We start from the raw sequence: 12,690 nt of genomic DNA on the forward strand, positions 1-12,690 counted from the left end.
CAGTCTTGCGTCGTCCTCCTCCTCCATCTCCAGGTTTTAACAGTTTCTTGACTGCTGCTCATAGGATCACCGTGCCGTCTTCGACTGAGACAGGTTTAGATTTATTTTGATTTTGTGTTTTCCTACTAATTGTTAAAGGCATGTTATTTTATAATTTTTTTTTGGGTTTTAGCTAAGTGTTTCTTCATTATTTTATAAATGTTTTATCTCCGAATTTTAAGATAATTTTAAGAACAACTTGAGCGACAATTAGGATTAGTAAGTAGCACTTGGCGTAAATTTTATCTACCAATGTGGCATTTTTTTTAAAGTTTTTTTTATCTTTCTTTATTAAGAGTTGTTATCTGGCATAGTGGATTGCCAGTTTTTATTTTAAGACATGGAGTCACAATTCCTTTTTCTTTGCATTTCTTTGTGCATTTTGGTTCTTCCCTGTGATAATTTCTTCAGCTTACTAATAATATATTTTAATTTGTTTTTGTGAGTCCACAAGACTTGCAGTGACCTGTTACCATAGCCCAATTTTAGTAATTACATGAAGATTTCTTTTCTTGGGTATTTTTTTTTCTATTTATTTTACATATTTAGGATCAGTATGTGATGTTGAAAGAGGCAAAAAGTTCCATTTTATTCTCTTTGACTTCGAGAGCTTATTTCCTGTTACCTATTCCAAGAAACATTCTATACTTAGTTATTCAAAAGTTCTTGTTTGCGCTGTTACTTCTCTTTCTTTCTTTAGAGCAAATTTTGTTCCTCTTTCTTCCATGTTGAAATTTAGAACTTGAAAAGATCTTTCTTTCTGTTTGGTATTTTCTTTTGGTAATATACAAGTTAGGCCAACAATGCTCCCGAAGAAAATTGAGATAGATTTAAAATGTAATCTTCTTTGTACCTCAAACAAGCCACCAGGTAGATTTCCTTGTTTCATAGATAGAGAAATGAAGAGAAAGTGAAGCAAGAAAGGATACTATTAATTAAATAGTTTAATTAGGAGAAGTTTCATGTTTAGTTTAGAACTTGCCAGTAGCGCGTGCAGATTATGATCTGTAAAATGCCAGTATAAGATTCTAGTGTTGATTTATTTGTTTTTTCTTCTTGTTAGATTCTGACTAATTTGCCATATTTTTTTCTTTTCAGATCCTAATTCAGGACCAAGGCTTTTGGGTATAAAACGGAATTTCTCTGATTTGGTTGGCCCTAGTTTCAGTCATAACCCCAACCTAAACCCTGCTCATAACCCTAACCCTGCTCACAACCGCAACTTAAACCCTGCTCATAATCCGAATCAGAACCCCAATCTAAGTTCTGATAATTACCCCTACTTAAACCCTAATAAGAATCCCAAACTAAGACCTGCTCATAACCCTAGCTTAAACCCTGCTAATAACCCAAGATTAAGTCCTAATCAGAACCCCAACCCAAGCACTGATAATTACTTCAACTTAAACCGTGCTTATAACCAGAACTTCAATCCTAATCAGAACCCCAACCTAAATCCTCATCATCACCCCAACTTAAACCCTGCTCATAATCAGAACTCAAACCCTAATCAGAACACCAACCTAAATCCTTATCATCACCTCAACTTAAACCCTGCTCATAACCAGAACTCAAACCCTAATCAGATCAACAACCCAAATCCTTATCATCACTCCAACTTAAACCCTGCTTATAACCAGAACTCAAATCCTAATCGGAACCCCAACCTAAACCCTTATCATCACCCCAACTTAAACCCTGCTCATAACCAGAACACAAACCCTAATCAGAACACCAATGTAAATCCTTATCATTACCCCAACTTAAACCCTGCTCATAACCCTAACCTGAGCCAAAATCCGAATCCCATCCCTAACCCTAACCCTAACCCTAACCCTAACCAGGGAATGCAGAGGGATATGATGAGCTTCTTGAGTCTAAGCCCTAGCCCTCCACCAAATAACCGTCCATCAAACTCAAATAACCCTCCACCAAACTCAAATCATCCACAGGTATTGGTACTAATTACTTACTATTGAATTAAAAGTGTTATGTTTAAATTCTGTATATTAAGATGCGCTTTTCAAGCTTACGTTCCAATAGAACATCCTCACATCAAAATTATTGCTTCCTGTATTTCTATACTAATCAAGGATTTACCATAATCCCCTTTATCCTGGTATGTCCTGCCAGATTTTTTTTCCCAAATCAAAACTGTTCAATGCAAACTAATGGGGTCTTTGTGTTTTGTGATTTCAACAAAATAGTACCAGACTTCTCCATACCGGTACCTAAGTTGCTCATATAAACTCACTAATGTTAGAAAAATGGGTTTCAGACTACTCCCAGGATGTTTTCACGCCTGCCTCCGCCCCCACCACGACGGGTCCCAGCTGTAGTTGAGAAGTTAACGAGAAATTGTGAACAAATACGATCTCTGCTCCTATCATGTGAGCCTGAGGTTGTGCCTGATGATGCTACCTATCCAGGAGCGGTCAAGGTTGTCCTCAAGCAGGCTAAAAAATCTCAGGCTAGCGGGAGTACATCCTCCAATAGGTAATTTATTTGATAGAAATAAAAAAAATATAAATGGGGGTGGTTTTACTGCTAGCTTTGTGATATTTTTATGGTACCTTTAGAATTTGCAACAAACACCGACTATTTGAGATGTTTGCAATAACATCCAACTTTCAAATACATGTGATAGCAGTAATAGTCAGTAAATGTTGGGAGTTTCACCCCAAAAAATACATGCAATTATTTTGCATTTATTTCTTTCTAAGCTACCACCAGAATAATGAATGGCCCCTGAGTTCCCTGGACTAATCTGCATTCTTAGTTTAATAACATTGGAGGCACCAGAATTTAATTTCCTGGCTTCTCTTATTGAAAATAAAATCGTTAATAACTGTTATAAAAGAAAGGTGGAATTGGTGGCACACCAAGGCCACTTTTATCCAATAAAAAGAGTAATAAAATAGAAACAATTCTGGGTTAATCAAGCATTGTGTTGAAAGCTCAAGTTGATAAAAGGTGGTGTTTACTTCATTTAGATGGTAGTGTGCGGGTTTTATAGAAGCAAAACAATGTGAAAAAATATTAATAGTATCAGGTGGCTCTTTCTTTGGGGTTTCCTGGAGGAGTTTAGTTTCAAATTCTCTACTTGGCTTCATCTCGTGTATTTTAAGTGTACTGAATGCTGCTTCCATATTATTAACTATGATCTTCTATTTTTGCTTACTTTTATATATTATTGGTGCAGTGGCCAATGCGCAAATCAGGGAAGGCAGATGACCATATTATATGCAAATCAATCTCAAGCCTTTGAAAATGTTCATCCTAACAAGGTATAGGAAGACTGCAAGTTTAGTAATATGAAATGAGCTGTAGATTGGTGTATAATCAGGGTATTATGAAACCTTAATTGAAGCTGTTTGCTAGTCAAAGAAAAAGACTATAACCTTATCTTCCTTTTTTTTTACCTTCTATTCTTTTATAGCTCTTTGAGGAGGGTTGAAATGCCTCAATTTTTTGTGCTTCCAGCATGCTCCTTTTTTAAATTTTCTAATAATAAATTGTTAGATGTGATCTATATTATTTTCTCTACGCACATAAAAAAATTATCACTTTTCGATTTTGGTTTTATATGAATCAATAAGTTGAAAAATTAACGTCTAAATTTTTTTTTTTTTTTTATGATGTGTGGATTTTTGCAAGCTCTTGATACTAATCAAAATAAAATTGAAATGTGACATAGATCATATGTAACGGTTTTATTTTGACATTTAAGTTTTAATTTTAAGTTATTGTACTTCTGAAATTGGAGGCATTTGAACCCTCTTTTTTATTTTGTGTTATAATAATTTCTGTTAAAAATTTTGTAAACAGGTGGGGCAGATTATGTCTTACGCATCACAGCCTTGTCCACCTTCTACGGGTTCTACTTCAACAAATACCCAAGTCAACTCTACAAAGTTGCTAGCACCAGTACCCGGTACTGATCTGAGGTTGAATGTGGGCCCAGCTGGAGTTGTAATGATTGATGATTCACCACCAAAGGAAGCTTCACCTGGTATCTCTATTCTCATTTCCATTAACTTCATGCCTGATTCTGATAAAATATTATGTCAGCTTACAGCGGTACGAACCGATATTAGATATCCTATTTTGTGAAATACGTGTTTGACCACACTTTTTTTCCCAACTTTTCCATTCCATGGGATTTAGTATTCATTTACTGCATTCCTGCACTAAAATTGTTAGTGAAATGTTATATGGCTGCAAACTTATTTTGTGCCACATTGTCATTGGCCTCCATACAAGAAATTTCTGTGTGCACTGCTATACTAGACCTATAATAATTAGAGCTCATCAGTTTAAAATATTAAGAGTATCTGAAAAATTTATAGGTCGTCTCTTGGTTGCTGATATACTATATGCTTGTACAACTATTTTGGGTGAAAATATTTTGTTTTGGGCGAGTCTAACCTCTAATTGCACAATCAGACATTAAGCAAGCTAAAAATCTGTCATACATTTGCTTCATTGAATTCTATTTTGCACCTAAAACAGATGATTTCTGTTCTTTTCAGGTAAGACTACTGAAAATCAACCAGATCCGCAACCTTTGCAAACTGAAAATGGCAATAACCAAAATGGAGGTGAAAACATTCAACTTCCGCAAAATGGAACAGGTAATGGCCAAAATGTGGGTCAAAGCAATGGCAAAGAGGTCGATGCTCAGAAAGAGTGAGAAGTTGCAAGTATTTGTCATGAGCGGGAATAAAATGCCTGTGTTTGCCCCGCTCATCGTGTAACTTGGTTATGCAATTTTAGGTCTCAAGTCTTAGATCTAGATGGTGGCTTGTTATGGGCTCCCATTTTATCTTTTACAATTAGATGTCATTCGTTTATGTAGATAAAGGTAATTGTTCATTCTTAATTTGTTCCTCATTTTGAGGAAAAACTTCCTTGGTATATATGCATTTCTTGTGTTCCTACTATGGTTAATAAATTGTTTTTGCTTAGATGGCATAGTAAAAGCTTATCATCATCTTTTGATATGGACTCATTTTGTTTTTATCAGGCATTTGTTTTTCCTGTGTCAGGCTTGTTGATGAAGTAATTATTTCTTGATATCTATTATGAATGTCTAACAGTCTGAGACTTCAGCCTATCCACATTTGCTTAACTATTTTTTCACTTCTTAGCCAGCCACAGAAACAATTTATTAACCACCCATTTGTAGAGTATTACACAGTCAATTGGTTGCAAAACGAATGGAATATAGATCAGAATAGAGTTGCTTAATGTTAAATGAAAGGAACCTGATATATGCAAGTAACAACTCAGCTAATATACGTGAATATTGATAAGAAAGCAAACAAAACAGAAACTCTTGAGTTTTAAGATATAATTGTTTATTATGGCAACTGATGATGCGATAAAGTGTCACCAAACCTTGGTAAATTTCGGACAGATAGGAAATAATAGTTACATAAGATAATACTTTGAATAGCATGCACAAATTTCGAACACACCTTATCAATCATCAAGAAACCAAGTCAATACATACGCTATTTTTTTCGAGTGCGTATCCTCTGAGATATCTCATATTTTGCGTGACCGACGTGTCCGGTGTCTATTCGGGGGTGACGTAGGGGGCCAGTATTATTTGAGCTTTGAGATACGTTCTACGGTTGAGATTTTCCAAAAAGTCACGCAAAATATGAGATATCTCAGAGGATGCGAATTCATTTTTTTACATGTACTCTGTATATAAAAATAATAGTTAAAACATCAATTTTGTCTGGCAAAACCACATGAGTTTACAGTACTGACAAGGGTCATCTTCCAAACTCAATACTTCACATTTGCAACTTTTAGAGTAAATTTTTTTTCCTGAGTGCACCTGTATTAGTAGCAAAATTATTATATTTCAAAACAATACAGTCATTACGTGTCATGTTTCACAGCCATTGTATGAGCCCCACTCTCCTGCCCATCCCAAATCCCCTGGTAAATTAATACACCAAACAATACATATTATTAGAGGAAAAGCTTTGAGGTTAGAGGCTAACCATTCTGTTCTAACGCTGCACATCACAAATATTTTATTAATATATCATTAAATCATACCTATTTATAAAAAAAAAATGAGTCCTTTATATAATATATATATATACAAAGTTTGATTCTAATATTTTATTTATTTTTAATATGTACAGATTATTTATTTTTTTAATATATACAAACATTTTATTTTTATTTTTTGGGCTCCTTTGAATCTTGGAGCCTGAAGCCATTACCCTCGGTGCCCTGCACGAGGGCCGGGCATGCTTTTTTCCGACGATTCCGGCAAAGAGTGGTGCTTCTTTCGTTCTGTCAACCCTAGGTGAGTACGGGTTGAATGCCTTGTTGGGATTTCGGGTAGGTTATAGTGCAACAATTCGAAACAGTTCAAGATTTGTTCACTACCCGAAAACCAGAATCCAAGTATAAAACTAATCCTAGGATTAAAACAGAGTTTACCACTAGACGCGCAGCGGAAACTTCAAGTCTAGCAGTAGCCTTCTTTTCCTTTCCTTCGTGTCTCCTTTCCTTCGTGTTTCCTTTCCTTCGTGTCAGATCCACGCAACAGCCTAGCAGTCACGCCTCTATCAGTATCCACACGAACAAAGCCAAAATCAACAATCAGTCGATATGCTAGTATCGATCTGAAAGCCCCACCTTCTCTATTTCTTTCTCTTACGTTTTCTGATATGTGTGAAATGGAATTTTCTGGGGCCACTAAAACCGAACTGCTGCATGTATATTTATAATACTTATGCATCCATTAATTCGCACCATCTGGTTGCATCTCTACAGAAAACGTGATCTGTTCTGATATCATATCAGATCAGATTAGATCAAGAATTTTGGGCCTAGCCCAATAAGACTTAATATATTAATTCAGCCCATATTATTTGGCCTGTAGAACACTTCTTACAGTCTCCCACTTGTTCTAATTCCAAATATTAATGCATCTAATACATTTGTCTGAAATTAATATATATATATTAAATTTGATTTCAACCTTGTTCTTGTGTGTGACCCAATAGGTTCATATAATGTTGGCAGTGAGCTAAAAATATTTTTCGGCACACAAATCATAAGCGGTCCCTAGCAGGGCATTATGACTACCCAAATTATATGAATGTCAATATCCGACAAGTACCTCACAATTATTTATGTTAATCCCTTTATCACTTGATATCTTGATTATACTCAAAGCAGGATATGTGTCAACTTTGTACAGTACAATCTTTGATTTCTCATACCAAAGTTAGATTGACTTTCATATAATTGACTATCAACCATATAGCACGGCCATGCATTTTTCAATCTATCTTTCTAGAGGGGCCCAGAGATATCATACTCTCAATACATGAGAGGGATAAATTCCATCTTGATCACTCACATTTCTTCACATGATTCATAATACACCCAATTACTACCTTTATAGTTACCTGGTTAGGGCTAACGTTTGATAGCATTAAAGTATACAATCCTCATTGAAGAAATCAATGATGATCTCAAGTCAAAGGATTCAACAAAATATTGTATAAAATAAACTGATGACACATAATAATCCATACAGTATTTTATAGCGGGTCTGTCCAATATCATGTTTATCAAACATGTATCCATGTGATTGCATTGGATATCCCATATCAATGATCCGTAAAACCTGATCATCCACAATCAATCCACATACCAGTCCATAAATTATTAGTGTTCCAACTAACAATAAAGACTAGGGACTATTTAGAATAATATTGCATTCCATTATAAAGTTTTACGATCCAATTCATCGAATTGATGATAAATAATAAGCAATAAATTATTCAAGGAACATTACATTGTTTTATTCATAAAACATAAACATACAAACAAACATCTAAATTATAAACCTCTGTAGCACAATAATAATCACTAGAGCCAATCACTCATGTATCTAATACCTATAGCTCTAGTATGCATATCATGCTTGACATGCGAAAGAGGTTTAGTCAAAGGATCTGCCACATTTGCATCCGTTGCTATCTTGCATATTTTAACATCACCTCTATTCACTATCTCTCGAATAAGGTGAAAACGTCGAAGTATGTGTTTGGATTTTTGATGTGATCTTGGCTCTTTAGCCTGTGCGATTGCTCCATTATTATCACAATAGAGATCCACTGGATTTTCAATACTTTTAATCACATCAAGTTCAATAATGAACTTTCTTATCCAAACAGCCTCTTTTGCTGCTTCTGAAGCAGCAATATATTCAGCTTCTGTTGTAGAATCGGCTACTGTCTCCTGCTTGGAACTCTTCCAACTTACAGCTCCTCCATTGAGACAAAATACAAATCCAGATTGCGATCTAAAATCATCTTTGTCGGTTTGGAAGCTTGCATCTGTATAACTAGATACAACAAGCTCTTCCTCACCTCCATAAACAAGAAATGCATCCTTAGTCTTTCTCAAGTACTTAAGGATATTCTTCACTGCTATCCAATGACCCTCACCTGGATCTGACTGGTATCTGCTTGTGACACTCAAAGCATATGAAACATCGGGACGTGTACAAAGCATAGCATACATGATAGATCCAATTACGGAAGCATATGGAATCTTACTCATGCGGTCTCGCTCATCTTGTGTCGAAGGACACTGATTCTTGCAAAGACTTATGCCACTTGACATAGGTAAAGATCCTCTCTTTGAATCTTTTCAACACCTTGTCAATGTATGTACTTTGGCTCAATCCAATTAGCCTTTTTGATCTATTCCTATAGATCCTTATTCCCAATATGTAATTTGCTTCACCTAAATCCTTCATTGAAAAACTACTTTTCAACGAAGACTTTACTGATTGAAGCAATGGAATATCATTTCCAATCAACAGAATGTCATCCACATACAAGACAAGAAAAACAAGTGCGCTCCCACTAGTCTTTTTATAAACACAAGGTTCTTCTTCGTTCTTGATGAATCCAAATTCCTTGACCACTTCATCAAAACGAATATTCCAACTCCGAGATGCTTGTTTCAATCCATAAATAGATTTTCGAAGTTTGCATACTTTCCTAGCATTATTTGGATCAGCAAAACCTTCGGGTTGTGTCAGAAACACATCCTCGTTCAAGTTTCCATTAAGGAAAGCGGTTTTGACATCCATTTGCCAAATCTCATAATCAAAATATGCGGCAATTGCTAGAAGTATTCTAATTGACTTAAGCATTGCAACTGGTGAAAAAGTTTCATCATAGTCTATCCCATGAATTTGCTTGAAACCTTTTGCCACCAAACGTGCTTTGTGAATGTGAACATTCCCATTCATGTCAATTTTCTTCTTAAAAATCCATTTACACTCAATGGTTCTTACACCATTAGGTAAATTAACCAAGCTCCAAACTTGATTATCTTCCATGGATTGCATTTCAGATTTCATAGCCTCAAGCCATTTATCAAAGTCCGGGCTTACCATTGCTTCACGAAACGTCGTAGGCTCATCGTTGTCCAACAACAATATGTCGCGTTGTTCTGATATGAGCAACAAATACCTCTGAGGTACGCGACGTTCCCTATCCGACCTTCGTAATGGTAATGTCTCTTGTATAGGTTCCACAATGTCTTGTGGTTCCTCATGAGTAGTAGGAGTATCTTCTTGAGTATCTCGAATTTCTTCGAGATGCACATTACTCCCACTAACTCCTTTGGAGAGAAATTCTTTCTCCAAGAAGACACCATTTCGAGCAACAAATACTTTGTTCTCTGCCCTATTATAGAAGAAAAATCCCTTGGTTTGTTTCGAATATCCAACAAAGAAACACTTATCAGATTTAGGTGTGAGCTTATCAGACATCAATCGTTTTACATAAGCCTCACAACCCCATATTTTAAGAAAAGACATACTAGGATGTTTCCCAGTCCATATTTCAAATGGTGTCTTCTCAACTGCCTTTGTTGGAACCCTATTAAGTGTGAAAGCTGCCGTTTCTAGAGCATATCCCCAAAATGATAATGGAAGATCAACTTGACTCATCATAGAACGAACCATGTCCAACAATGTTCTATTCCTCCTTTCAGACACACCGTTCCATTGAGGTGTTCCTGGAGGAGTAAGTTGTGAAACAATTCCAAATTGCTTCAAATGATCACCAAATTCTTGACTCAAATATTCGCCTCCTCGATCTGATCGAAGAGCTTTAATTGTCTTGCCAAGTTGATTCTGTACTTCATTCTGAAATTCCTTGAATTTCTCAAATGCTTCTGATTTATGTCTCATTAAATAGACATAACCATATCTACTAAAATCATCAGTAAATTTGATGAAGTACTGAAAACCACCTCTTGCGACTGAACTAAATGGTCCACATACATCTGAATGTATAAGTACCAAAAGGTCATTCGCCCTTTCATTTATCCCAGTGAAAGGTGTTTTAGTCATTTTTCCCAACAAACAAGCTTCGCATGTTTCAAGTGATTCCAAATCAAATGAGTCTAGAAGTCCTTCTTTATGAAGCTTCTTTATGCGTTTCTCACTTATATGTCCTAAACGACAATGCCATAATAGAGTGGAATTCAAATAATTTGATTTGAGTCTTTTGGTTTGTATGTTATAGATATGAACATCAAGATCTAGAATATAAAGCCCATTATGTAACGAAGCTTTTCCATAATACATATCATTTAAATAAAAGCAACAGCCACTGTTCTTAAATTTAAATTCAAATCCAAACATATCCAAACATGAAATAGAGATAATGTTTCTACTTATGGAAGGTACATAATAGCAATTATTTAATTCTAAGATCATCCCGGAAGGTAGAGCCAATGATGCAGTGCCTATGGCCAAAGCAGCAACTCGTGCTCCATTGCCGACACGTAGCTGTACCTCTCCTTTATTTAACATTCTACTCTTTACGAGAACCTGCATATTTGAACAAATATGAGCTCCTGATCCAGTATCTAATACCCATGAATCAGTTTGATAAGTAGAAATGTTAATTTCTATAACAAAAATTCCTGAAGTGGAAGCTCCACTTCCCTTCTTGTTATCTTCCTTGAACTTCTTGCAGTCTCTCTTCCAATGACCAATTTCATTGCAATAGAAGCACTGCGACTCAGCGGCACTGGCGACAGACTTTCTTTTGTTCAAGGTCCCACCCTGAACTTTGTCTTTGCCTTTTCCTTTGGCCTTTCCTTTGCCCTTTTTGCCTTTCTTTTTGAAGTTTGTTTCCTTCTTAACCAACAGGACATCATTAGGTTTCCTCAGGTTTTGTTCGGCTGTCTTTAGCATTCCATGCAATTCTGTCATTGACTTCTCCAGCCCATTCATGTTAAAATTCAGAATGAATTGATGGTAACTTGAGGGCAAGGACTGGAGAATAATGTCAGTAGCCAACTCTTTACTGAGGGGATAGCCCAAACGGTTCAGATTCTCAATGTATCCCATCATCTTGAGTACATGAGGACTAACCGGGCTTCCTTCTGCCAGTTTGCATTGATATAATGCCTTTGATGTCACATATCTCTCAGTACGAGCTTGAACTTGAAAAAGTTCACGAAGCTGCACAATTATGTCATAGGCACTCAATTTCTCAAGCTGCTTCTGAAGCTCAGAGTTCATTATCGTGAGCATGAGACAAGTAACATCAAGGTCATCATTCACATGCTTATCAAAAACTGTTTGTTCTGCGGTAGAAATTTTACCATCTGTATCAGCCTTTGGTTTTTCAGGAACGGATTTCTCTAGAACGTATTCCTTTTTCTCTTGCTTGAGAATTATGCGTAAATTTCTATACCAGTCTAAAAAATTTGGACCAGTGAGTTTTGCACTATCCTTTTCAATAGCAGATCGCAACGTAAAAGTGGATGTATTTGCCATAATCTACAACAAAATAAATATGCAGAAATTTAGACTTAAGTTTATGTTTTTAGAAAACCTTTTAACTAAAGTTTTACTCCCACTATGTGTTTTAAAATCAATGTCCCATATAAAACCACATAGCGGACCAAGATCCATATTTCACCAAATTCAAGTGAGCTTTGGCATCACTGCTTGAATTTAGTTATTTAGGTAAGCACTCCCATGCTAATTACATCTAATATAACTCTTGGTTTGTTCGAGGTGACATTTCATGTCCCGGCTCCTCAAACCTATGCCTCAAGGCCCAAAAACGTTTTGATAGCCAAGTTAAGTGAAACCAATTTTCTATATATAAGTATCCAACACTTATATCCTACCTCATTAAGATAACTAATGATACCTTGCTTTGGCAAGCCCATCAATTAGCGATCGAAACCTTGATAGGTTAGAGATTTTGGAAAGGCATGAAACTTAATTTTTCTTTAAGGGACTTTGTTGTTTATTTTGAAAACATGCTATATAATAAACAATTAAATAATAACATGAGGCCAATTCATAAGTGGAATAGTATGATCCATGGCATGATAATCTCCATTGTAAGACTCCACTTGACAATAGCCACCATCCATCCTTCATGTAATCTTCTTTATTCTAACCAAAATAACTACTCTAATGGCAATAAAGAAAATACATACATGTCCTAATTTTAACGGTTCGCAGACCGTATAAATGATACATAATAAGCGACATGCAAGTCACTTTTAATTATATAATAAATTAATTCATGGGGCACCTCAGGCCGCATTCAC

At 35.8% G+C, this 12,690-nt stretch overlaps 1 pseudogene; it reads right to left on the reverse strand.

Moving 5' to 3' along the window:
* Positions 1 to 7,953: 7,953 nt before the first annotated feature.
* On the reverse strand, positions 7,954 to 8,649 carry LOC144546580 (secreted RxLR effector protein 161 pseudogene; annotated as a pseudogene).
* Positions 8,650 to 12,690: the final 4,041 nt, after the last annotated feature.

Source organism: Carex rostrata, chromosome 30, assembly GCF_964058835.1.
Source record: "Carex rostrata chromosome 30, lpCarRost1.2, whole genome shotgun sequence".
Taxonomy (NCBI): Eukaryota; Viridiplantae; Streptophyta; class Magnoliopsida; order Poales; family Cyperaceae; genus Carex; species Carex rostrata.